Here is a 27000-nt window from a genome sequence, read left to right on the forward strand (position 1 = left end):
AAGAAACCCAACCAGTTTGAACAAAATCTATTCAGTAGTTTTCACGTGATATGAGCATCCCTTCAAAAAATGCATCCCCTCGGGGGGGGGGGGGGGAGGAGCTGATGCTTTTTAGAGCTTAGATAACTGCACAGTGGGATCGTTTTTTAAACTTTAGACTTATTTAATGGGAACAAGACCCTCTGATATGTTTGAAGAAATTTGGGTAGCAAATTAAAAGGTTCTAAGCAATTGTAAATGTCATTCTGGCATGCCTAGAGATTTGTTTTCATTACTGTTTTGGAATGTGTATTGAGTGCAGATCTCCAGAGAGAGCAGCACCTGGATGTGTGGCTTTCTGGAGATCTGTATTCAGCATAGTCTCCAGAACAGTAATGAAGATAAAGTACTGAGCTATGACCAAGTTCCAAGGAGACTGAATTTAGGGGAGACTGGAAGTGCAGGAGAGGAGTATGATTGCTCTATCTGGGAGAGCTGATATGAAGACAAGTATCTGCATATGGGAACTGGAAAGAATCAGGGAGCTAGTTAGAGGCAGGGAGCGGGAGGATATAGCTCCTTTCCCTTAACTGAGGGGAGACAAAAAGGGGCAGATCAACCCTCTGTTCTCATGCTGTGATAGTTTCTCCCTTAAGATGCTTCACAATCCTGTTGAACCAGCTAAATACAGCAGTGCTTAGAAAGGGGTCAGTAAAATCTGCACAGGCACTGCCTAAAAATGACCTGCTGCTTGCTGACATAATTTCCCTGGACAGCAGAATCACTGTGACACAACTGTTTGCACTGCACAAGTGTTGCGTGCAACTTCCATGTATCCTCATGCAGCATTTCACCCTGATTCAGAGCAGAGAGTGTTTAATAGACTATAGAGCTAGCCTCAAGGGATGTGGATCAGACCGGGGAAAGTCAGGATGGACTTTGCCCTCTGTCTGGAAAGCAGGAGGGGCAGGGAATGCAGTTACCACACTGGCATATCAGCACCATGAGGTCCTTTCCTGTGCTCTACGTAACCTCTTCCTGTGAGGGTAGAGGAACCTCAGTATTTCCTCTTTCTCTCTTCCCATCCCCATCTCCCCCCTTCTCTTTCTCTCTTACCTTCTCACTGGCTATGAGCTCTGCTTCCCTTTCTAAGAGCAGTTCAGCTGGGACTGAGGTGGAGATGCAAACCCGCCTCCTGCGCACTTTCCTAAATGCCTTTTTAAACAATCTCAATAATTGATGAGCACCCAGGCCCTGCGCCGCGTGAGCGAGCGCACACAGTGTTTAGAACATGAAAATGCCATTTGGCTCATCAGAGCTCATCCCAGGAACAACGCTATTTCCCCAGGATACCATTTAATTGTTCTCTCCATGAAACCCAGTGGTTTTTTGTTTGCCTCAGTGGTCTTGGTTGCTCGACTACTTGCTGGCATTGCTCCTTCTTCCCGCCCAGAGGCTGGTGTCTGCTCTCTGTACATCTGTGTTAGCCCCACTCAGCAGATAGGAATTCAGCTCCAGCGCTGCCAGCTTCCCTTTCTCCTTTGTGCTAGAAGCAGCATCTCATGCACTGCTGGAGAACCTACCTTTAATCACAAGTCAAACGAGTGTAGTGGGTGTCAGATTGCCCCCTCACCGCCACTTTCCCACCTTGCAAAAAATACCACACAATTTTGCCTGAGTAGTGCCCAGTGTAAGAACAGCAGGGGTGTTGCTGACCATACTGAGGTGCGGTGACGTAGCTAGGGGGCTGCCCTGTATTGCAGTTGCAGGAGGTGTTACAAGACGGGGCTCAAAGGCTGCACAGAGCTGTGAGGGGAACAGCGGGGAGGCTGCAATAGCAACGGATGCTTCAGGCCAAGACTGAAATGCATGGACAAAGCCTTGTGTGGGTGGGTGGGATGGGGTTGGGAAGGACTGTATGTGCTCGGTATCTGATGGGGCTTGGGGCTTCAGCCCCTCAGGAGGCACCTGCGAGGTCTCGGGGCTTCAGCCCTGCGGGAATGGGGGTTTCAGGTCTTCAACCCCGTGGGAGGCACCTGCTTCAGACATCAGCCTTGCTCCCACTGAAGCCTCAAGACCGACCTCCCCACTGGGCAGAAGCTAGAGGCAACACATGGGGGGGCACCTCCCTCCCCCCCGATTTTTGCCAGGGTTTGCAGGCCCTGCTTGGTCACATGGTGCAGCTGGGCTCCCTCCCTGCACAGCAGCAGCTGGAGCTGTCTGGGAGCTGTGGGCCATGGGGAGAGGCAGTGGCAAACAGCTGGGAGCTGCAGGGAGAGGCTGCTGAGGGTAAGAGGGGAGTGTGCCTGGGGTGGGGGGGGATGACTCAAGCTGTTGGAGGGGGTGGAAACTTTAAATTGTGCCCGCAACTCTCAGCAGGCAACAGTCATCTCTGGCTGAAGCCCCTACCCCCACCACCCCGATGCAGAGCAGAAGCCCTGAGCTCCCCACCCCCTATGAGAACTATGTGACATAAAGCCCCCTTCACAGTGGCCAGTCTGCTGCCCCATATGCCATGTTTTCCATTTTCTCCTTTAACTCAGACCTCCCTTTGGCCTCCACTGTGTGCCTTGGTGTCCTCCTTAACCCTGAGTTCTTCTTCCTCCCACATCTCCTATGTCTCTACATCTGCCCCTCACCAAATTACCAATTAAATCATTGTCCACCTGTGCTACTGCCCCAGCTCCCCTTCTGTTGACGTTCCCATCTGTTCCTTCATGTCCAGTCATCTGGGCTATTGTAACTCCCTATGGGTTCCAAATCCCAGCTCTTCATTTCTTATAGGGTTAGTAGTAATAAGGTTCCATTGTGCTAGGCACTGTAAAAACACATTAAGAAGACAGTCCCTGCCTCGGAGCCTTTACAGTGAAGGACACAACAGAATACACACGGTGGATGAAACAAAGTGTGGGGATGTGGAGTGGAGGCCAAGGAAGCAGTTTAATATACATATCTTAGCTTAATGAGTGTTAGTTATGGCTTGCAATCTGACTAGACATTGTCACCTGGGCTGACAGTGTATTGCAGATGTCATGGCAGAGGTGGATTTTAAGGAGGCATTTCAAGGAGGCTAAGATGGTGGCTAGATTGATTTTTGTCCTGGCCCTAAAGAGGCAGAAGTCTTCTGCCTGCCTTCTCAAGGGGGCCCAGAAGCAAATATGTTGTCCCCCTCCTCACACAGAATCACTGTCTCCCATTTGTTTCATGGTCTAGTCCTAAACTGGTCTCCAATATGTTTGCTATGCAATGTGTTTGCACCACTCTTTTCTGTAATGTATATTCAAGGCCCTGTGTACCGTGTAGCACATTTAACCTACATTATGCATCAAGGGCCCTGAATTTGTGTGGTCAGGACCTGGTATGGCAAAACTTATGAGCTCCATAGAGCAGTCACTTTCCCTAAGGTGTGTAGGAAATGTTTGGGGTTGGGGAGTGATGTGTTTGCTTCTTGGCTCCTTTGAGAAGGTCTGTACACTGTGGCTGGTTATAAAGGGAGCAGCAGAGACGGCTCCTAAGAAGGCACAGAACAGTAACACAGCATTTTTGTGGATTAATGAGCTTTTATGCAGCAGCTTCAAGCAGGGAAAATTATGTAGCCAATTATATTGCCTCATAATGGCTTATGCACCAGATCTTCTTTATTCCATATAGCGTTTGCTGTCGTGTATTTAACTTTGTAAAGCCGTGTGGGACGAAAGATGCTGTATAAAACACAACTGTATTGTATTTCACTGTTCGAATGAGAGCATTTTCAGTGCCTTCTGCTATTTTCTGCCCATTTTGTACCCTCCTGGGCTAGTTGAGTACCATGCTTGAGTTTGACAGATGGCTCATCTGTTCTGGCCTGGTTTTGGCACCAGTATCACACTGTGGCTGCTGCATTTGCTTGGGCAGTCATCATCTAACTCGTCGCTTGAAAAAGTCCTCTGGGGCCAAATTCATAAGTGGATGCATCTCTACTGAGTTCAGTATAGGTTCATTCTTTTACGTCATTGGTAAACTTTAAACCTTGGCTATCAAGATGAATAGAGCTAGAGAATAATGGAGTAGTTTCTGTCCTTAAAAGGACCCATCCACTGGCTTAGCTTGATTGTTTGATGTCCTCCATTTCTTTGCATTCTGGCACCTCTTCATCACCATATCTCTGTCTTCCCATCCCAGCTCCACTCCATTTCCCCATGTCCCAGCCCCCTTAGTTCCATTTCCCTGCTATCCTGCCACTCCCCCAAGCTCAGTTTACCCCATGTCCTGGTACCCCTTTGCAGTCTCATTCCCCTGGGTTCCAGACTTTTCCTAGGAGCACATGCTGTGCTGAGCACATGACAACTACAGTACCAGCCTTTCTCAGCAGCAAGCATTGTAGGGACTAAGCTAGGAGAGCTGACCTTGAGAAGCTCAACACTAATACAGTCCTAGCTTCTGCCAGTAGAAGGCACTGCAGGAAACAGTACAGGAATGCTGGCTCACCACTCTTCCAGTCCTGGCTTCTCTTATTAGCAGGTGTCACATGGAGTGACGGAATGGCTGGGCTATGTGAAAGCCTGGTTACTCCAGTGTTGCAATTCAGGGGTATTTTCAGCAAAGTGTATCCAAGCCTTAGCTGTTGTCTCTTTCCGTGCCTTGCAGTCCTGTGGCATAGTGGACAAACAGCGTCAGCAGTTGTTGAATGTGGGGACAGTGCAAGTGCAGGTTGGCGGAGGCTAAACCGATTGACTGTTATTGGCAAAGAACTATTTTTGGGAGCCAATGATGAGAACACCCTGTACTTCTGTGAGTTTGGCTCTGTCTTGCAAGGTTATTATTGGGGAGTTTAATCAGAGACTGTCAAATGTATGGAGTGAGCAGCTAGCGTCTTAAAGAGCATGTTTCATGCTGGAGAAGCCTTTGAGGTATATAAGTGAAGGCAAACATAAATCCATTTTCCTTTCTTGGGTTGCTCCAATATCCGCCTTTGCCATTTTACAGTATATCTGCTTCTTCAACCAAGAGCTGTCTTTTCATTTATCCCTGCTCCTCCAATCCAATCCTTCAGTGATGTCAGACAACGACAACTGCGAGCCTTCTATTTCTAGTGTTCATTTTATCCTAAAGGGTCCCAAAGCTCTTTGGACAAGCTCTGTACACTAGCATCACTTTGCTCTCCATTGAAATGTAGCCACCTCTCTTTGGAACGAAACGTGGCCGCTGCTTATCAGTGCACAGCGGTGCCACACCACCATTTAAGACATGAACTGAAAGTGGAGGGGTCATTCCATGGTAGAGGCATTTAATGACTGGTACTTGTGTTGGAATAGGGCTAACATCCCTGTTCTTGCAAAAAGCGCCACTGCTTGTGTGGTTTAATACATAAATTATCCAGACCAGGAGACCTGGGTTCTAATCCCGTCTCTGCCACTGACCTGCTGTGTGACCTTGGGCGAGTCACTTCACATCTGTTCTCCTTCCTACACTTATCCTCACAATTGAAATAAACAAGTTCTTCAAGGTAGGGACTGTTTCTATGTCTGTGCAGGTCCTGGCACAATGGGGCCCTGAGCTTGGTTGGGGCTTCTCGATGCTACTGTAATACAAATATATAAATAATACCAATAACAATACTGGATCTTTAGAGACTAGGACAGGTCAGGAACCTGGTTTTATATCTTCTCTGAAAGACAGAAGCTCCAGCAGCACAGGGCCCTCTACCCCATGCTGGGGTGTGGCCTCTTAAGCTGTGCCTACACTGCACCTGGGAGCAGGCATCCCAGCCCAGGAAGACAGACGCACGCTAGCTTCCTGCAAGCTAGCCTGCTAAAAACAGCAGTGTGGATGTTGTGGCTTGGGTGGAGACTCAGGCTAGCCACCTGAGTTCAGACCCGAGGGGGTGGGGTGGGCTTGAAAGCCCAAGCCGCAACGTCTACACTGCTATATTTTAGTGCACTAGCCCAAGCCCAGCTAGTGCAAGTCTGTCTACTCAGGCGTGGAGGCTTGCTTCCAGCTGCAGGGTAGATATAGCCTCAGGGAAGAGCGCTCCATGAATCGCTAAACATGGCTTCCTGCAGCTCCTTTGGAGGTTTCCTATCATTAATACTGACAAGACCTGACCACTTCTTGGCTTGCGAGAGCTGATGAGATCACAGACACCCAAGGCAACAGGTTTATGCTATCACAGTTGTAGCAGGATAACTGCATCATGGTTTCCAGCAGAGGCTGAGAGAAGGTTCTTACGTCAATGCTGAGAACTTCAAGAATAGCAAAGGGAGCCGGAGTCTGGGGAGATTCCCGTAAGGACAAATGTTAAAAATGAGAGAATGTGGAAGTGGGGAGGTCTGTAAAGCTAGAAGGGAACGTTTGCTGTAGAGCTGATGTAACACTGACAGACCCCGGTCATCGGCATGCAGGATCGAACCAGGGACCTCTGAAGCTTAGTGCATGAGCCTCTACTGCATGATCTAAAAGCCAACTGGCTCTTAGTAAGGCTGTAGAGCAGTCTCATTAATCTCTCTCTCTAAGTGGTCTCGGAGCCACTAGATGGGACAGAACACCACACCCAGAAGGGAGATAGGGAGAGGGATGACATGGGGTTGACACCACAGACCTGGACAAACCAGGCTGCAAGGAGCATGATGGTTCAACAGCCACTTTGGGGAATTGTCCGCTGACAGTTGTATGGAGTGGGAGTCCCAGGGGCTTCTGCAGAAACTTAAAATACCATCACACTCTCAAAGCTGGACATGTTGATTTCATTCTCTTTCCCCCAATACATGCCACTCCTGGAGGCAGGGGCTGGGGTGGGATAGGGGCTGGTTCTTCATATTCCATAGGACATCTTGCTCAGGGAGTAGGCTTGACAACTTTCTAGTTGCTCAAAACCGAACACCCCAGCCCCGCCCTGCCCTGAGGCCATGCCCGTTCCCCGCCCTTTCTCCGAGGCTCCAGCTCCCGCTCACTACATTCCCCCTCCCTCAGTGACTCACTCTCTCCCACCCTCACTCACTTTCTCTGGGCTGGGGCAGGGGGTTGAGGTGCGGCAGGAGGTGAGGGCTCTAACTGGGGGTGCGGGCTCCAGGGTGAGGCCAGAAATGAGGGGTTCATGGTGCAGGAGGGGGCTATGGGCTGGGGCAGGGGGTTGGGGCACGAGATTGGGGTGCAGGCTTACCTCAGGTAGCTCCCGGTCAGCGGTGCAGCAGGACTAAGGCAGGCTACCTGCCTGTCCTGGCACCATGTTGCGCGCCCCCCTGAAGCAGCCACCAGGTCCAGGGCCAGAAGGCTCCACATGCTGCTCTCGCCCGCAGGCAAATCCCCCCCTCCAGCTCCCGTTGGCTGGTTGCCAGCCAATGGAAGTGCAGAGTGGGTGCTCAGGGGCGGGGGCAGCGCATGGAGCCCCGTGGACCCCCTGCCTATGACCTGGAACTGCTGGTAGTGTCCGGGGGGTGCGCAGCATGGTGCCCCAGGACAGATAGGGACTAACCTCCTTAGCTCTGCAGCACTGCCGACCGGACTTTTAACGGCCCGATTGGCGGTGCTGACAGGAGCCGCCAGGGTCCCCTTTTGACTGGGTGTTCCAGTTGAAAATTGGACACCTGGCCACCCTATTAAGGAAGGGGCCTCTTTTTATGTCCCCCAGTGCACACTGCTGAGTAAGGGGACTCTTTCTCCATACTGTTCAAGCTGCTTAGGAAAGGGCTGTTTCTCCCTCTAACCCACTCCCTACATGTTGCTCAGGGGAAGGAGGTGCATTTCTTTATGTTCCTCGCTTCACAGAGCTCAGGTAGGGAGCCTCCCTCTCTGTATATTCCCTAGTGCTTGCTTGTTTCCACATGCATGATGGGTATTTTGCATAAGCAAACAAGCCCATGCCCATCTGCAGAATGGACACATTATTGCCTCATTTTTGGTGAGAAACTCTTTCCCCAAAGTGACCCTCAAAAGGGGGGGTTGTTGTGAAGCATGGGGAAATGGTGACAAAAACACCCTGCTGAGGTGGACGAAAAGCTGCAGAAAACAGCTGAAACAGATTGAAAAAGATGGCTTTGGCTGGCTGCCCTCATTCAGACCTTAAGCTCCTGTTGACGTCACCTCATGTGACAACAAACAGCAGCCAGAATATTTGTACCTAGAATAGAAAATAACACTAGAGAACCTGAAAGGGGACCCTTACTGACCTTTTCAGCTCTCAGGGAAACATACAAAAGTCTGGGACAGCATCATGAAGGAAAGATCTTCAAATCTCTTTGAAGGCTTCACTGTTTGAGAGCTGCATGCCAATGCACATAGAAAGATTGACCGTCGGATCGTTGTAAAAATGTCTTGGAATTGCAACCTCTTCAAAAGAATGTAGTGCAAAACTGGCTTTCCTGAGGGCTTTATAGGCTTATTTTCCTGATGCAATCAGGAAGTGCACAAGTATTTCAGTTTCATAAATCGTTCATAAAACTGGAAAATAGGAGTTGCCATACCAGATTTACCATTGTTGTGACACACCAACTGGTAGAGCAGAACATACAATGATGTCTCTTGTGTTCATCCTGTCTCTGAGAGTTCCTTCCAACCACCATCTCCATGAAATGCACCTAGTGTGGAGGACATTTTAATGGAATTAGTATTGGGTCAATATTATGTATCCCCCATACAATAGTGGAATTTTTCTAGAGAGCTGTGGTACACACTTTCAAACCAGTGTGTCTTGGATGGAATGGACTTGGCTAATTCTTACCTTTCCAACAACTATCTATTGTGGTCTCTCCAAAGAGACTCATGGGAAGTCTGTAGGGTTTTGGAAGCAGGGCTTGTTAAGAGGCCCAACTCAGCCTCAAATGCAATGGTTCTAGCATGACTAGGTATGGGATCTTCAAGATGATGGTACCATTTATGGGAGGTGGGGTCAGTTTCCTGGCATGGTGGCTTCACAAGTAAGAATTTTGACATGTGATCCCTCACAAACGTGCACGTACGCATGAATCATGATGATAAAATCATGAAACACATGACAGTTCACTACTGTGATTGCTCCCCCCATTCTGTAAACAACTTGTTTGTAACTGGTTTCAGGGTAGCAGCCGTGTCAGTCTGTATCCGCAAAAAGAAAAGGAGTACTTGTGGCACTTAGAGACTAACAATTTATTTGAGCATAAGCTTTCGTGAGCTACAGCTCACTTCATCAGATGCATTCAGTGGAAAACACAGTGGGGAGATTTATATACACAGAGAACATGAAACAATGGGTGTTACCATACACACTGTAACAAGAGTGATCAGGTAAGGTGAGCTATTACCAGCTGGAGAGTGGGGGGGGGGGGGGGGAAACTTTTGTAGTGATAATCAAGGTGGGCCATTTCCAGCAGTTGACAAGAATGTGTGAGGAACGGGGGTGGGTGGGTGGGTGGGGAATAAAGATGTGGAAATAATTTTACTTTGTGTAATGACACATCTACTCCTAGTCTTTATTCAAGCCTAAGTTTGCTTGTATCCAGTTTGCAAATTAATTCCAATTCAGCAGTCTCTCACTGGGGTATCACATTGGTAGATGTGCAGGTGAACGAGCCTCTGATAGTGTGGCTGATGTGATTCTACAACCTATCCTGAAGGACGACCCATCACTCTCACAAATCTTGGGACACAGGCCAGTCCTTGCCTTCAGACAATCCCCCAGCCTGAAGCAAATACTCACCAGCAACCACACAACAGAACCACTAACCCAGGAACCTATCCTTGCAACAAAGCCCGTTGACAACTGTGTCCACATATCTATTCAGGGGACACCATCATAGGGCCTAATCACATCAGCCACACTATCAGAGGCTCTTTCACCTGCACATCTACCAATGTGATATATGCCACCATGTGCCAGCAATGCCCTTCTGCCATGTACATTGGTCAAACTGGACAGTCTCTACGTAAAAGAATAAATGGACACAAATCAGATGTCAAGAATTATAACATTCATAAACCAGTCGGAGAACACTTCAGTCTCTCTGGTCACTCAATTACAGACCTAAGGTCGCAATATTACAACAAAAAGACTTCAAAAACCGACTCCAACGAGAGATTGCTGAATTGGAATTAATTTGCAAACTGGATACAATTAACTTAGGCTTGAATAAAGACTGGGAGTAGATGTGTCATTACACAAAGTAAAACTATTTCCCCATCTTTATTCCCCCCCCCACCCCCCCATGGTTCCTCACACATTCTTGTCAACTGCTGGAAATGGCCCACCTTGATTATCACTACAAAAGTTTTCCCCTCCCCCCCTGCTCCCCCTGCTCTCCAGCTGCTAATAGCTCACCTTACCTGATCACTCTCGTTACAGTGGGTATGGTAACACCCATTGTTTCATGTTCTCTGTGTATATAAATCTCCCCACTGTATTTTCCACTACATGCATCTGATGAAGTGGACTGTAGCTCACGAAAACTTATGATCAAATAAATTTGTTAGTCTCTAAGGTGCCACAAGTACTCCTTTTCTTTTTGTTTGTAACTGTTACTCGGTCTGTATCAAAATCACTGCAGTCCAACTCAATGCAATCAAAATGAAACAAAGCCTAACCAAGACAATCCTGGTTTAGGTAAACCAAGGCAACCTCAAGGAACTAAATGAAATTTCACACAATCCCATCAAAACAAAGCCAAGCCAAGCCACATTAAGACAGTGCAATCCCAGTCCATGGAACTGAACCCAAATAAATAAGAACAAAGCTCATTCTGACTGGGTACAAGCATAGCAACCAAAGTGAAACAAAGGTAATACATGTTAAACTGGGGCAATCCTCGTCCATTAAACTCAAGCCAATTTGATGATATTAAACTCAGTTTCTACCAGCATAAAAGCAGTGTGATCTCATTCTATAAAACCTAGACCAACCTAGCAGAACTGATCAAATTACAAAACCAATGACACCTAGCAAATGGAACCACAGCAATTCCAGCCCCAACTCAAACAGAAGCAGAGCTGACTCAGTCCAAACTGCAGTGCCCCGAACACATCCAGGGGCACGCCCCGCCCACCCTACACCCCAGGCCTTCTGGACCTTTTCATCAGGCTCCTGCCCCATGGACCTAACTGGCCATCCCACCCCTTTACTGCGAGCCAGCTTCACAAATTGCAGCTGGTTCGTTTCTGGACCGCACCAAGAAAACTTCTGTACATGTTCATGCTCCACACTCTTCACGTCCTTTCCCTTGCGTCCCGCCCTGACATGAAGTGGCTGGACCTCCTGCCACCTCTGGAGGGTGAGGAGCCCCGGTGGGTAAGCCTATATTCCACTCTGGTACTGAGGCCCGCCAGGGACATCAGCTGGCGGCTCCTTCATGGAGCCATGAGCACGGGCGTGTACTGGGCACGGTTCACTCCCCTCCCAGACACCTGCCCCTTTTGCGGCATGAGGGAGACCATGGCCACGTACATCTGGAGTGCGCCAGGTTGCAGCCCCTATTCCGGCTCCTCCTAGATATATTATTACATTTTTGGTTGCACTTTTCCCCTCACCTTCTCATCTATGCACTCCCTATCTGTGGTCCCACAAAGTCACGGGGCCTCCTTGTTAACCTCCTCCTAGCCCTGGCCAAAATGGCCATCTACAAAACCAGGGAGAGGAGGTTGGCTGACGGGGTTTCCTGCGACTGTGGGGCCTATTTCCACTCTTCAGTCCGTTTATGCATCTGGGCAGAGTTCCTCTGGGCGTCTTCCGTTGGCTCCCTTGACACCTTTGAGGAGCAGTGGGCAATGTCTGGGGTTCTCTGCTCAGTGTCCCATCAGGTTCCCTTCGTATAGCCCTGTGACCTCACTCCCGTTCCTGTTGTATCTTTAGTTGTCCCCCACAATCATTTGGAATCCTGGACCTGTGGATCCCCCGCTTCAGCTGGGGGGAGGTCCTTTAGCAGTAGGCGGGCTTCCTGGATCCCAACAGGACGAACACATCCAGCTCTTGATACAACAGGTTCTCCTAAGCAGCAGGCCTTGTACTGTGTGCACTGGGCTTTATGGAGCCCTAATAGCTTACAGATAGATACCCACTACATACCAGTTAAGGAGGATGAATATAATCTAGCAGAGAACAATATATGTAAGTGGTAAGTACACTGAATGTATAGATTGATAACATGAAAAAATATGTGGTGAATGAGGGACAGGTAGGAAGATTCTACAAGGACAGCAGTGAAAAGACAGAGTAGCCTGTAAATAAACTTGTCATTGGACGTACAGTTTTTAAATGTGTATTTTGTGTCTTAGTTAAAGGCTCTTGTCTTTCACCAGTCAGACATGTTCTTGGTTTGGGATTTGTACAGCTCCTCATGTAGACTTGTCCCCTCTTCCATCAGTTAGCCCCAGCTAACTTAAAACAGTCTGCTGTGCTGGATGGATGGGGGGACGTTTGAGTTTCCGAAGCAGAACGCATCAAGATTTCTTTCTTTCTTTCTCTCTCTTCTCTTCTGAGATGCCATCATTCATTCCCCCTGCACTCTGCCTTCTGCAGCCACGTCTCCGGCTTTTTGCATCTTTTGTGGCTTAGTGGCTACTTAAACATTTATTTATGTAGACCGTTCCCCAAGGGAGCAGCTCCTGGAGGCAAAGAGTTGTGTTGGGAGGGAGGAAGGGAGGGAGCAGTTCTTCCCCCCAGAAGGCTCAATATTATCTCTTGCTAAGGGGCAGCAAAGGAACAAAAACTCCTTGTCTTAAAGCATAAGATTAGCATACAAAGAAGAAACCGTGCACACACACACATACACCAGAACACACTGGCAACTGAAGATGAGGGGAAGGAAATGTTTGTGTCAGCCAAGTGATTAGAAAGTCAGCTATGTTCAGTCATGGACTTTGTTTTCTTTTAACCCTTAGGACACTGGCATTTTTCAGATCTGCCAGCCAAATAAATGATTAGGACGCTGTGCTGCATATATCACACAGTGGGTGTGGTTTGGGCATTCTGACTGTATGAACAGTTCATAAATTCCTCTTACGCTATTAGGTGTTGAAGGTCATGCCATATGTCATTGGGAAAGTAATTAAGAGTTTGGATTTGACCAGTGACCGCAATGCTAATGATCTCTATGTAGGCAGTATACAGGTAAATATGATTTTCTGTTGTTGATTTGCTTGAATTTTAATAATAGACAGGGGTAAACTCAACTAGCTGAATTAATTAATTAGTCACATGTAACTTATTCACACAGCTGAATTCTCCACTAGATAGATTGATATTTATCTATCTATATTCATGTGTGTGTTTAGTATATGTATTTATTTCAACAAAGACCTATATTGAGAGAACATTAAATTTGCATAGTTAAGCAGTCAAAAGCCAGGAAATGACAAATATTCAACCTTAACTCTGCCCTCTTCTGCTTCACGAATAATAATAACATAGCTCTAGATCTTCAGCTGCAGTCTAGATATGCTTGGCACAATTGGGCAGAGGGCAGAGGTGGCTGCAAACCATCTTTACGTTTCCGCAGGCCTGGGGCTGGCATCAGGACTGTTGCCCACAGCCCCAGGGGCTGTTTTGTCAGCTGAGGATCATTGTGTGTTTGGATGCCCCAGACATGCCCCTTCTTTTCCGCAAGATTATTCCCTATGCTGAGGGCCAGGAGGGAAGTGGTCTAGAGGTGCTAGCTGATCTGTGGCACGCAGGGATTCCCCTTACAAGAGAGGAATCTTCAAGGTGCCAGTTAAGCCAGCTTTTCAACTGCTTTGTGCCACTCCAGTGTTCAGAGCAGCTGGTGGAGACCTGAGAATCAGGCCCCAAGGCTTTAATTAATTACCCATTCCCAAACTACTTCTTAGTTAATATAATATAAAATCATGCCTTCTTTTCCCACAGCTATAGCTACAAATGAATAGCATTCTGTCATATTATTCATTTTTGTTTACTAATGCGATTTTCATTGTCATAGCTCCAATATTGTAGACTTTGTATATGATAAATTCTCTTTTCTCTAAGGTAAGTCTTCTGATTAGTCAGTGAGCACCCATGTGCTATGCCGTTGGTTTTAAACCAGCTGCTCTGTCTAGCTGAGGTGCAGTGGAGGTGTTGATGCAGTTAATTATGATGCAGACATATTTGTTTCCCATTTTAGGATCCCCTTTAGATGAACTAACTGCAAAAGAGGAAGTGTAGTTATTCCCATTTTACAGAGAAGGAGTGGAGCCTCAGCAAGGTTAAATGACCTGCTCTGGATCACAGAAGTCTGTGACAGAACCAGAACTTGGGTCCCTTGACTCCTAGGGCTTTGCTGCAAGATTATCTTTCTTCTCTCTCGTTGCTGCAACCACTTGCTCCCTTCTGTCTGTTACAAGCGTGCTCTTGCATCTTCAGTGCCGAAAAACCTTCTGTCAACCCCATTTGCCTAATTACTGCCCTGTCTTCCTGTTACCTTTTTGTCTCGAAGAGTCATTATAGTACTACCTTCATCCCACTGTATTGGTTTCCTCTCCTCCAACTCTCTTCTCTAGTGATAAGAGGGACCCAACACATCTTGGTTGGTGTGAATGAAAGACTGCCTTTATTTCTGTTTAAGAAGATGGTTACCTCCTTGCTCTATGCCCCTTAGGGCTGCTCTGAACATTCACAACTAACACTGCACCTTCCAGTTAGGAATCTGTCCTCTTTGCACCATGCAGACCCCTCACCAAGATCGAAATCAGATGGGAGCAAACCTCTGTCTTTCCCTTATTTGATTGGTCTGCTGCCTTTATCTGTTCCGTCAGTCACTCTTTCTTTACTCCCTCTTCTCCCTGAGCTCCGTGAGTCTGTTTCCTGGTTCTCCTACTACCTCACTGAAAGTTCCTTCAGCAACTTCTATGTTGCTTTCTCATTCTGCTTATTTGTTTTGCAAAGGCTTATGCACATTTGTGGAATTATATTAGTAACTACATAAAAAAACCTAAGTTAAAAGAAAGTTATTTGGGTTTCAAAGTCAAATATTTGTGGTTGCCCCTGCTACCTTATTTCTGCCTCTGTGCGCATCCATCTTATCCATAGAATGAGGAGGGGTGCTGTGGGAAAAAAAGTATGTGGTCCTGTATTTTGAAGACCTATCATAATGGACATGCACAAGGGGGCTGAATTAAGGTTGCATAAGCAACTATAAACCTGGCATTTCTTAACTTTTGAGTGCTTAACCTTGCAACCTAAATAATGTTATTTTAATATAGTTTTTGATGTGTAACCTCCTAGGCTTTTTAAAAGGAAAAAGGTAAACACAAATCCTATTATGTACAACTGTAACAAACCCTCATCATGCATTATCAGCAGGGATTGAATCAGGAACTTTCAGCATCCCAGCACAGACTTGTACCACTTAACTTACAGGACGAGCTACCAGCAGCCTCTCCTGCTGGCACCAGAAGGCAGATACTATTCTAGAGGGGTAGTGGGCAATTGATACCATGTCCTAGGTCCATGGGATAGTCATGGGAGCCCAGCCTGGCTTGATTTTCTCTCTTCCCCACCTGGGAGATAGGGGGCTCCTGTCGATAATGGGGTCATGAGAGAGAGGGGCTGGGCTGCTGGGGGCATGTACTGGGTCTAGGAGGGTATTATATAAGGCGTTTGGTCTGGCTTTCTCCCCCACCCTGCTGTTACCACTGCTCTGGCAGCTTCCAGGTGTGTTCCTTGTGTGGTTTGTGGTGTTGGTGCTGCTGCTGCATTGATGGCACTGTGGGCCTGGCTCTTTAGAGCATTTGTGTTCAGTTATTATTTTGGCAGGTTGCCAGAAATTTTCCTGGGCAATGCAACTGCCAGAAGGGAAATGGCAATTATTTAACTGTCTATAACACAGCTGAACCTGAATGGAATTTCATGGACCAAAGAAAAAACACTTCTCTAGTATGAGGGTTTTTTCCCTGCTCAATTTCAAAGGCTTGCTGCAAAGAATGGAGGTGTTAGATTTTCTCAAAAAAAGGTCCAGAGAGAGAATCTTATATAATGAAAAGTGTGAGGCAACCTAAATATAGGGCTTACTACCAACTCCCCCATAGTCGTAGTAACTATGCAGTACACACAGGCACCCCCCTCACACACACATAAACATACACACAGATTTAAACACATGTACGAAGTCACCTAGATAAATTAGACTGTGTAAAGTCATTCCCCATATATATTTCTATTTGCCACATGACCCTCAGGCCCTCTCTCACAACCTTCCAAGAGCCTCAGCTTCATCTTACGTTGGCAGGACCCTTCCTATTATTCTTGCCCTTCCACTGCATGGCATCAGCTGAGACCTCTTGCAACGCTAAGCATGCCGTAGATAATGTGAGCTTTGCACTGACATGCTTCAGACCCGTCATTCCCCAGTTGAGATTCTGAATAGCTGATGAGTCTATGGAAGATGTGAGCTCCAGAGATCCATCAATACTGAGAGAGAGTCAGCTGGCTTTGGCTCTAGAAAGCTCAGGCCCCCAGGAAAGCAGTCCACAGCTTTTCCCTTCCTTTTCTCCAGCTGGGGTTGGCAAGTACACAGCCCTTCCTCCCCTCCATAACTTTGCTTTGAAACTTTTCGCTCTCTGCAGCAGTGCCTGAGGTGCTCACAGTTTGCTAGTGCTCTCCAGTTGGTGAGAAAGCAGCAAAAGATGCCAAGGGTGGTTTCCAGCCACGCCCTGTTCAGCTTGGTCCCTACTGGTTCTGCCAAGAGGAAGGGGAGTCCCAGACAAGACCAGCTCACTACACTTGTGCTGTTTTAGTGTGGGTCGGGCCAAGAGGATACTTTTAATCTCCTCTGGCAGAATCACTACTTGCTGACCACAGTAATGGTTCTGGCTAAAGTCTGAGCCACAGTAATGTGCGAACATGTAGAAAGTCTGGCTGTCTGATTGGTGGACTATGCCCAATGGTGAAATCTAGTCTATGGCATGTGGCCACCAGTGGCGGACGCAGCTGGCCCTGACTGAATGCTATGGAGTGTTATGGTAACATTGTGCTCCAGCCCTGCTTACTCTAAAATGAAGCCAAGTGTACAAGGGAGTAGGTGTGGGATGAGTAGGGGCCCCTAGACATTGTTCCTCTTGCTCTTGTAATCACTTCTCCAACATAGAAGTAATACCTATTTACAGTCTGAATCAGTGGCCCAATCTGTCACCTTTGACTGCCCTTGGTCACTTGCATGCGTGAGTTCACTTAGAGGTGACACCCTCCTGACTAGAAGTGGGACATTCAACCTGACTTACTTCCAGAGGAGCTAACTGATGGCTAGGCCAATAGGCTTATTGAAGCTCATAGAATATCAGGGTTGGAAGGGACCTCGGGAGGTCATCTAGTCCAATCCCCAAAACCCTCTGAGTTATTTAATAACTATGGGCCACATCCCCCACCCGCCCTGGAGGAACCCGAGATGGCCAGAGAGGCAGGAAAACTCAATCTGCTGAAAAACATCCCCTTAAGGGGCTAGAGCTGCCCATGGAGTCAGGGGCCAAGGTCCGCCAACCCCACTGATCCGAGGGATCTATGGGAATGTATCCCCCAGATCCACAAAGGCAGAGCCATGCTGCGTGGGTCTCTTGAATCTGTCAGTGAATGTGCTGGGGCCCCCTGCCTCTGAGCAGCCATTGCATGAATAACCTGTAGCTATGCTCCTGCCTGAGTGCACTGTATGTCAGTGCCTGGATGAATTTCTCTGCCTGCATGTGTCTGTGGCCTAGAGTCTGATCTCAGCTACACTAGTGTAAATCCACAGTAATTCCACTGACGTCTAATGGTGGTTCTCCCGTTTTCACTGCTGAGGTAAGAGGCGGCCCCTTTGCATCTTTGTGCAGGAGAGTATCTATGCATGCCTATTTCATGGAGAGTGGGTGCCTCTTGTTAAGGGTGCCCCAGTGTGTGGGTCAGCCAGTTCCATGTAAAAAACTATAGACTTAGGGGACCAAAGGGTTTTGGGTGGTGCTGGAGGGCAGGGCTGTTGTTTTTTGCCTGTCTTGCAGAAGGCAGGATGGTATTTGGCAATGGGGGCGCCACAGCAGGTGAAATTCCCATGTTCAATATTCCGATCTCCTCCCATTCCCCAGAGGCACCTCACAAAGTGGCTTCTTCGCTCTGCCTTGCTACTTCTGACAAACAATAAAAATGCAAGCAAGCCCCTCCCTTTCCATTGCTTACTCTCCCATCCTCACTGTGGCCGGCTTGCTTTCAACACCCTGCTTGTCTTAATCCAAAGAGACTCTTTCAACCGCCTCTAGGTCTGCATTTTTAAACCTCCCATCAGTGCTGGATTGCAGGGGAGCCCAGAACAGAAATTCACTCAGAGCAAAACAGTCACTGCCAATGCCTTACCTGAGCGTTCATTGGGTTTTGTACACCCCAGTCCAGTGCCCAGATTCATTACTTCCCCCAATCAGTAAAAGGGTTAAACTGTCTCTCAGGCTGTGGCATAAATGGGTGAGCTCCTCCTTCCCTGTAATATGTTAAAAAAATTAATTGAGAGAAAAGAAAGCTCAGCAAAAAATATTGCTCAACAAGAAAAACCAAGGGGAAAAAAATCGTTAGTCAGGGCATTACATGCATGGACATGTACTGAGTGCAGGCACCCACCTGCACAATGTGGACACACACACACACACACACACACGTGCGCATGTACGAACGAGAGGGAGTATTTTTGTATAAGGCCATTTAAAAAACAATACATCTCCACCACAATAAACCATTGGAACAGATAGACACTTCCATCACATGCAACATGCCTCCGACCACCTTGTCCTCAAAAAATCTGCCACCTTTTCCCCCTGGGCCACACTACCACAGTAGAGAAAAGCAGAGGAGCTCAAGATGAAGCCCTACTGGTTTGGTATTCTCTGTAGGGGCATCATGCCTTTGGAGTTTGCTTGTCCTAACCTTAGTCCAAAATAAGCTGAATCTGATGACCCTTAAGAGATGGTGAAATGCTCATCTTTCTTCCCCCAGGCATTTCAGAGGGGGTGGGGGCTTGCCAGGGTGCAGAATTGTTGCAGAAGAAGGCTGAGCCTAGGGTTTGTGTTGCCTGATTGGCTGTAGATGGTTATATTGAACAGTATGGCTGCACTTTAGTTATGGTGGGGTATTATTTCTGAGCTATGTTTAAGTTTTATGTAAAGGGAGCCTAGCGCGTATGGAAGAGCTGTTCCTTTGCATTTGTATAAATCCAGAGAACTATTTGCTGCAGGATAAGCCACACACTGTTCACCACAGTAGACCACATCTCCAGCACACTAAATAAAACATGGCCTCCCCAACCATAAATGACACCCTCTGCCACCATATTAAGCTGTGATCTCCACCCCCGTAAGATATGTTCATCGCACCCTCCATTACCATAAGCCATGGCTGCCGCTGTTGTAATCCATGAGCTCTACATCTGGAAGCTATTCATACCAGTCACCAACACTAACCATGCCTTCAGCTACCGGAAGCCATGTAAGCCCTCTGCCACTGGTACTATGAGCCACAACCTTCCGTGCCAAAAAAAAAAAAAAAGGACTCCCTATCACCATCTAGTGTGAGCTCCACTACCAGAAGCCAGGCCTTCCACCCCAGTAAGCCATGAGTTCTGACATCAGCAACATTTGACAGTTCTCATATCAGTTCTGGCATAAGGAGTAATTTACAGAGGTGGTCACCTCATCATTTATGTAGCTCTCCCCCTGTGATACCAGAGAACACTGTATTTCATGACTTTACAAAACACAGGCACTTTTAGAGTACACCTCTTTAACATTCTTGGGCTAATTAGGGCAGAGGATAGGACTTAAACACCGACAAAAAAGCAAGCAAAGATACCAGTAAAGAAACAACCAATTGGTGGCATCTCAACGAATGGCAAGAGCAGTGTAAATGCCAATTTGAAGTGAGCAGAGGACTGCATTCCTGGGAAATTATTTTATTTGGAGAGCCATAGGATTGAGAGATGGAAAGCAAAAGCAGTTACTTTATGCTGTGTAGTGCCCACAGAGTGTTAGGAGCTGTACAAACAGAAGAAGGAGCAGTCCCTCCAGCCCTGCCGTGATCGTTCTTGCTGAAGCGAAAGCCCATTAGAAACAATTCCCTGTTGTGCAGATGTAGTAAGGGCATCAGACTTCACCAGGTGGTTGTGGAAGACACTTGATGCTCGAGAAGGGACATTGTTTTCATGTTAATTAATTTGCATATGGAACATTCACAAATATTCTTTTTTTCCTTTGGCTGATATGGCTAATTAATGAGCCCAAGTGTTTGTAAACAGGAGATTTTCGCTCTCAGTGGTATTTCTCCCCTCCCTGCTTGTTCAGTTGCATGCCAACGCCTCTGGTGATGTGCTTTTGTTACATCAGAGGTGTTCCAGAGGGAAATAGCTGTGATGTCACCCGTGAAAGCTTACAACTAGTGACTGACAAGCCTCAATAAAGGTTAAGATTGAAAGTCTGTTCAAGTGGCTGCATGGGAGGCATCACTGTCTGTCTAGTGGTTGAGGCACAAGACTGGGAGGCAGGAGACCGGAGTTATAGTCTCTGCTTTAACATCCATTAGTTGTGGGATGCAGAGCAAGTCACTTGACAGCTGTGTGCCTCAGGGTATGTCTACACAGCACTAGACACCTTCAGCTGACACAGGCTTGCGGGGCTCGGGCTGCGGGGTTCTTTCATTGCAGTGTAGCCATCTGGGCTCAGCTAGGGGCCCTGGGCTCTAGGACCTTAAAAGGTGGGAGGGTCCCAGAGCTCAGGCTCCAGCCTGAGCCAGAAAGTCTACACAGCAATGAAACAACCCTGCAACCTGAGCCCCGAGGACCTGAGTCAGCTGGCACAGGCCAGCCACAGGTTTGTCTTTGCTGTGTAGACCTAGCCTTAGGTATCGCTCCCCGACGTGTGCAATGAGACTAATGATGCTTACCAGCCAATGCCTGGAGAACTCCAGACTGAACCTCCCCCCGAGAACAGGTTCGTCTCACAAGATTTCATCTTCCTACTTCTAATTCTAAATTAGGAACATAAATGTTTCCTTGTCTTTCTATCGTATGCACTTATATGGCCCCCGTTGCCATAGTATCTGAGCCCCTCAATGTAATGCTGCCTGCAGTGAATCAAGAGCATGAATACCGCCCTCAGGGCAGACTGATGAACCAGGGTACAAACCCCAGATAGGCTGCGAGTTCTACGCTTCGATTTCACCAACCAATTATCAAGTGTAAACTTCTCAGGTGCCATGACAGCCTAAATATAGAGTCACAGGCAGCCTGCTTGGGGACTTCAATCTAAGTCACCACACGGGTGAGCTCACCTCTGTGATAGATGGTCCTTACCCCAAGAATCAAGTTACTTCCAGTCCCAAAGGACAGTCACTTACCCCAGGTCAATTGCACTTTAGATCTCACACCAAAGACAACACTTGAACCAATCCTATTCTAAACTATCTGAAGGTTTATTAAATAGGAAAAGGAAACCTGAGTTATTCACAAGGTTAAGGCAGGTAAACACAGATACACAAATGAGTTCCAATTTTAAATTTCAAAAGAATAGAAGCTTCTATAATCAGCAAGCTCTATATGTCCTTTAGGGCTAACCCAGTCTAAGCAGCTGGGGAATCTCTTGCTTATGTCTAGAAACACTTTGCCCCCCCAGAGACCAAGCAGCATAGAGATACCAAGTTCATTTTAAAAAGAAAAGGAGGACTTGTGGCACCTTAGAGACTAACAAATTTATTTGAGCATAAGCTTTCATGAGCTACAGCTCACTTCATCGGATGCATTCAGTGGAAAATACAGTGGGGAGATTTATATACATAGAGAACATGAAATAATGGGTGTTACCATACACACTGTAACGAGAGTGATCACTTAAAAAAACAAAAAAACAGACTCCAAGGAGAGACTGCTGAATTGGAATTAATTTGCAAACTGGATACAATTAACTTAGGCTTGAATAAAGACTGGGAGTGGATGTGTCATTACACAAAGTAAAACTATTTCCCCATGTTTGTTCCTCCCCACCCCACCCTGCACTGTTCCTCAGACATTCTTATGCAACTGCTGGAAATGGCCCACCTTGATTATCACTACAAAAGGTTTTCCTCCCCCCCCACAACTCCGCTCTCCTGCTTAATAGCTCACCTTAAGTGATCACTCTCATTATAGTGTGTATGGTAACATCCATTGTTTCATGTTCTCTGTGTGTATAAATCTCCCCGCTGTATTTTCCACTGAATGCATCCGATGAAGTGAGCTGTAGCTCACGAAAGCTTATGCTCAGATAAATTTGTTAGTCTCTAAGGTGCCACAAGTCCTCCTTTTCTTTTTGCGAATACAGACTAACACTGCTGCTACTCTGAAACCTGTCAAGTTCCTTTTGTTTGGGGCTTTTATCCCCCTCTTGCCATGAATTCTCAGCTGCAAACTCAGTCGATTGGAGGAATCCACTTGCATGACTCATCTTCACTGGGAGGAGACCAGGACAACAAAAGTCCTTTGTCCTCTTGTTGAGGGTACATAGGAAAATTCCACTCCCAATTTCCCACAATAGTCCTGACCTTTCCTTTTGGGAAGGGTGTAACACCTGTTGAAGATCAGCCCTTCACACTGCTTAATGTCTCTGTCCTGTCTGGTGACTTCCACAGGGACAGATGCTCACAATACAACAGCTCAAACACTTCCTTACAGTATGAGATACAGATGTTATAAGTGAGATCAGTGCATGCAGCAACTTTCAAGCATTCCATAAAGTCTAAATACTAAACACATTCATGTGATTTTAATACTTATTTTAACAATACTAACACACAGTGAGCCAGATGGATTCCAACTATGTGTTTGTCTTTGTTCAAATGAGACATGGGGACCTTGGCATGAGCTGGCACCTGGTCTGCCAGTATCACACTTAAGGCATTTTGTGTTTATTCTCACAATACCCCATTGAGATAGGAAAGTATTATTATCCCCATTTTACAGATGGGGAACTGAAGGAAGTCCCTAGTCCAGGTCACTTAGGAAGTTTTGTGGCAGAGCGGAGAATTAAATCCAGTTCTCCTGAGTCTTAGGCTGCACCACCCCTCTTCTCCTTCCTTTTGGTATTTCAGCACTGGAATTAGGAAGCACAAAGGCAACTGCGAACATGAAAAATGATAGGGGGGTAATATTATCTGAGTTTTATTGAACCTCGGGAAGGGTTTGGATTCCCAAATGAGTTTTGGGTGACCTTTTTGGTCACTTTTTAAATGCAACTGAAATACATTCATTCCTATTTGCGACCTCTTATGAACTGTAGGGATGGGGGTAGAGGTGGTATAAGACAATGCAAGGAGGCGATCAAGCCTGGATAAAATAAGAACCAGAAAGAAGCTGTGCTAAAACTTGAGCTTCCTGAAGCTTCATGCAAAATGTTAACCACAACATTGTCCAGTCCCCTTTAATCTTCACCCAAACAAGGAGCTGAGCCTCCTGAATTTTTTTGTCCCAAACTTGAACCTGCACCTCTGGACCCTTCACCCAAAACAGTATCTGGAAGGAGCCTTGCCCAGAATGTAAAACCCAAACCTTTGAATGATTACATCCTTTTAACTTTCAATTAAAGAGTTCCCCAAGTGGCCTTTGTATTCTCCAGGCCAGATAAAAATGAAATATTAAGAAAAACACAAGGGATGGCAGTTCTCTGACCCAGCTGAAAGGAGAAAGTCTTGGAAATCTCACTGGAGTGACGTATTTTTGGCTATGTCCACATGACACTTTTGACCAGGGTTTTTGTAATGGTTAGATGAGGAATGGTCATCTTAACTGGTCACAGGTTACAAAGTTCAGTTTGTGTCACACAGCAGCTGTGTTTGTGTGTCCATACCTGGTATACTGCCTCGCCTTGTTTGCCTCATTGCACTCTGGAAACTCTGAGCAGGTATCCTATAGTGCCTCAACAGAGAACAAAGTACTCTGGTGACATGTGCAAAGTGGCACACAGTATGTGGGGCTCTGGGCTGTCCTACCATCCGGCTAGCTGGGAATAAGCAAGACCATCCAAATCAGTTACACAAACGTGATTAGTGTATCATATCAACCCTGTAAAAAAACAAAAACAAAAAACAACGTGTCCTGGCGGGTGACAGGAAGACAGCTGTGTGCCAGTCCAAGCATTTGGCAGGAGCAGAATGCTGCTCGTTAGCCTTTGTTACTAATCAAGTTTGAGCAATGATGTATGAGCACAAACCATGTTTAGAGCCAGCCATGCTGACCTTTGCGCACTCTTTGGTCCCAGTTCCAAGACATGGTAGGTGCAGAATTATTCAGAGAGGTTTCTAAACTATGGAAGCTTTTTCAAGCTTGTTTAGGTCTCAGAGAAGGTTTGAGTGTTCTTCAGGGACTGAGATTTGGGGACAAAGATCTGTGCCGGTTATGCATCCCAATTGTTTTTTTTCCTCCCTTATAATTAAATTTCCTCCTTAATAATTATTCAAGGGAGTGGCCTGTAGGGAAAAAGAGTGACGTGATTGACAATGATATCTATCCAATCTGCGGTTCCATATTATTTACAAAGGGATAATATTTATTTGGGTTTTGTTAGCTTGGGATTGGTTAATCTCCTGCTTTTGACCGCGTACTGTACAAGATATTAATTAGATCAGTCCATTGGCTCCTTTCTGTTTTATAAATATCTTACTGACTTGGTAACACTAAGAAAAAGAAGTAAGGGGAGATAGGAGAATGTATTCTCCTTTCCTTGAGACTTCCTGTGGGAAATTTTGGTGGCTGATGTCTGATTGGATAAGGTTTTGGTGTTACAAGTGGGTGGGTTCTCAGAACTGCATAACGAGTAAATAAATGGGATGTGTGGCGCAAGAACCCTGAGCATCTCTGGCTTATGCAGGAATTGAGTAAACACTGGAATAATAAGAATTTACAAGCTGCCCCGAAACACACTGAGCTGTCAGAAATGCCTCACTCTGCTTTGCGCTGGCTGGCAGGTTATATTCTTCAACTGCAGGCATCACCTTTAATGACTTGGCCAAGACAAATCTGTGACATTTTATTTTGTTGAGTCTAACCTCTGTCCTCACAACACATTGCTCCTTCCCTCTCGCATAGATATATACCATATAAAAATACACTCAGATCTTCCTTTGCTTGCATTTTCTCTCTCCCTCTCTCTCTTTTACACAGATGTGCGCACACACACAATTTCTCTCGCTCTTCTCCTTACACTCACACTGCCTTATGCACACACTTTCTTGAATACACACTCATACCTATTAACTCTCCCATATTCACACTTGTACACATTAACTCTCCCAAATGCACATTGTCTATCACAAACACTTAAAGACATTGCCCCATCCCCCCGGTTTTCCTAGGTCAGCAGGCTATACATCTCCTGCCTTTGTTCTCTCAAATCAAGCACTTACCTATAGACATGGAAATGCCCTGTTTTATGTGCCCAAGTGTTCATTTGAGCACTGAAATGTAGGCTTTGGACATGTTATTGAGGCACTTATCGTACACTTGAAAATTTAGGCCAGCCCACTTCTCTTTTTCCTCCTCTTTGGGCAATTTATAAAAGCTTATTGGAATGGAGTGGTTTTTAAGTTGTGCTGTTATTTCATTACCCTCTTATGGGCAGGTGAACAGGTTGTGTACTGCTGTGTTTGCAGTTTGGGTACTTCAGCACTCACACTGTGGTGTTGCTGGGCTGCCATTCCCATCTTAAGCCACATAAATTTACCCCAGATAATACAATACGAAAAAATGTTCCTGGCCTACCACTCTATGAGCTCCCCATCTCTTTCATCGGGAACCTTGGGAAGTTATGAGTCAGGCCTGACTCCTCTGTCTATCTGGTCTAGTCTATGCTTTAGGGGTTTATATATTGCTGTGGTTTCTATGTGCTACTATGTTATGGAGAGATGTCTCTTTCACTGACCACTTATTGATAATGTTAACAAATGTTCCTGAATGTGTGTCTGGGATGGATGTGTGCTGGGGATGCCCTTTTGCCTGTAGATCACTAGTGCCAATCCAGCCCCAAGTCTGTCATTTAAATGAAAGTTGTTCCTATCTGCCAGCTTCTTTGGTGGCCTGAGTGAAATGACCTTCTGATCTGAGCCCAGTTCCTCATGAGAATAAGTCCAAACGGCAGAAGCCACCAGCACAAATGGCTCTCTTTGGGCTCCGTGTTGTCATTCTCAGCAGAGAGGCCAAAGAGACCAAATGGACCGTAGAGAAAACTGTCCTCTGCCCCTCAGAAATGGGCCGTCTTGATTAGGGCTGAAGTATGAGATTGGGGAGAGAATTTTCTCTTTTGTTGCCAATGTTGTACCTGTTCTGAGGATAAACAGAGGCCATCAGTCCCCTGGGGTATTAATCTGGCATGAAAATGTACTTTAAAAAAAAGAAGGGAAAAAATGGCTGAATTTGTTTCCTGTTTTGAATATGGCGATTCCTCAAGATCACAAGAATGTCAGATGTAGCCCACTCCTGGCATCTGCTGCCAGCTTCTGATCTTCAGGTTCCCATGGGCTGACCCAGCTCCACCAGCTGCTCAACCTTCTGACAGCACACTGTTGCCACCCCGCTACAGGACTGTGTTGGCATTGGGAGAGGGTTACGGGGTCACTGCTGCCCCGGAGTGACTTTTTTGTTCCTTTGAACAATTTACTGAATAAACCCACTCTGGGTATTTGCTCTTTTTTAAGTCAGATGAAGGTTTTTAAAAAGCAATAAATGTTTTATGCTGGTTCTAGATGCCATCAAATGCAAAACACCAGAACAGCTTTGATTTTTATCGAATAACCTTTGACACCTAAAAAGGCTCTAATAAGTGCTTTTCCCCCTGTAATTTTAAAATGAAATTCAGTGAAAGGTTGACAGCCGCTGGAGACTCCAGCCCTCTATTTACCCACAGAGCAGGTACACCATGAGCAGCAGCAGGTCATGCTTCCTACACACACACGCCGCCCCCACCATCAATGTACCTCAACTCTGACCTGGAGGCATTGCTTCTAGGAATGAGTGGGGAGTTTGTTCTCAAGGCCCATTCAGACCTGGCCCACTCAGCTGAAGCTGCCAAGCAAGATGCTTATTAGTGTCAATTGTGATGGGATGGGCGAAAATGTGAGCAGAG

General features: G+C 46.5%; 1 protein-coding gene across 1 annotated transcript in view; it reads left to right on the top strand.

Moving 5' to 3' along the window:
- The window catches only part of GRIN2B (glutamate ionotropic receptor NMDA type subunit 2B), a 223791-nt gene that overhangs the window by 150831 nt on the left and 45960 nt on the right, over positions 1 to 27000 (top strand). The window lies entirely within an intron of this gene.

Source organism: Eretmochelys imbricata, chromosome 1 (genome assembly GCF_965152235.1).
Source record: "Eretmochelys imbricata isolate rEreImb1 chromosome 1, rEreImb1.hap1, whole genome shotgun sequence".
Classification (NCBI taxonomy): Eukaryota; Metazoa; Chordata; order Testudines; family Cheloniidae; genus Eretmochelys; species Eretmochelys imbricata.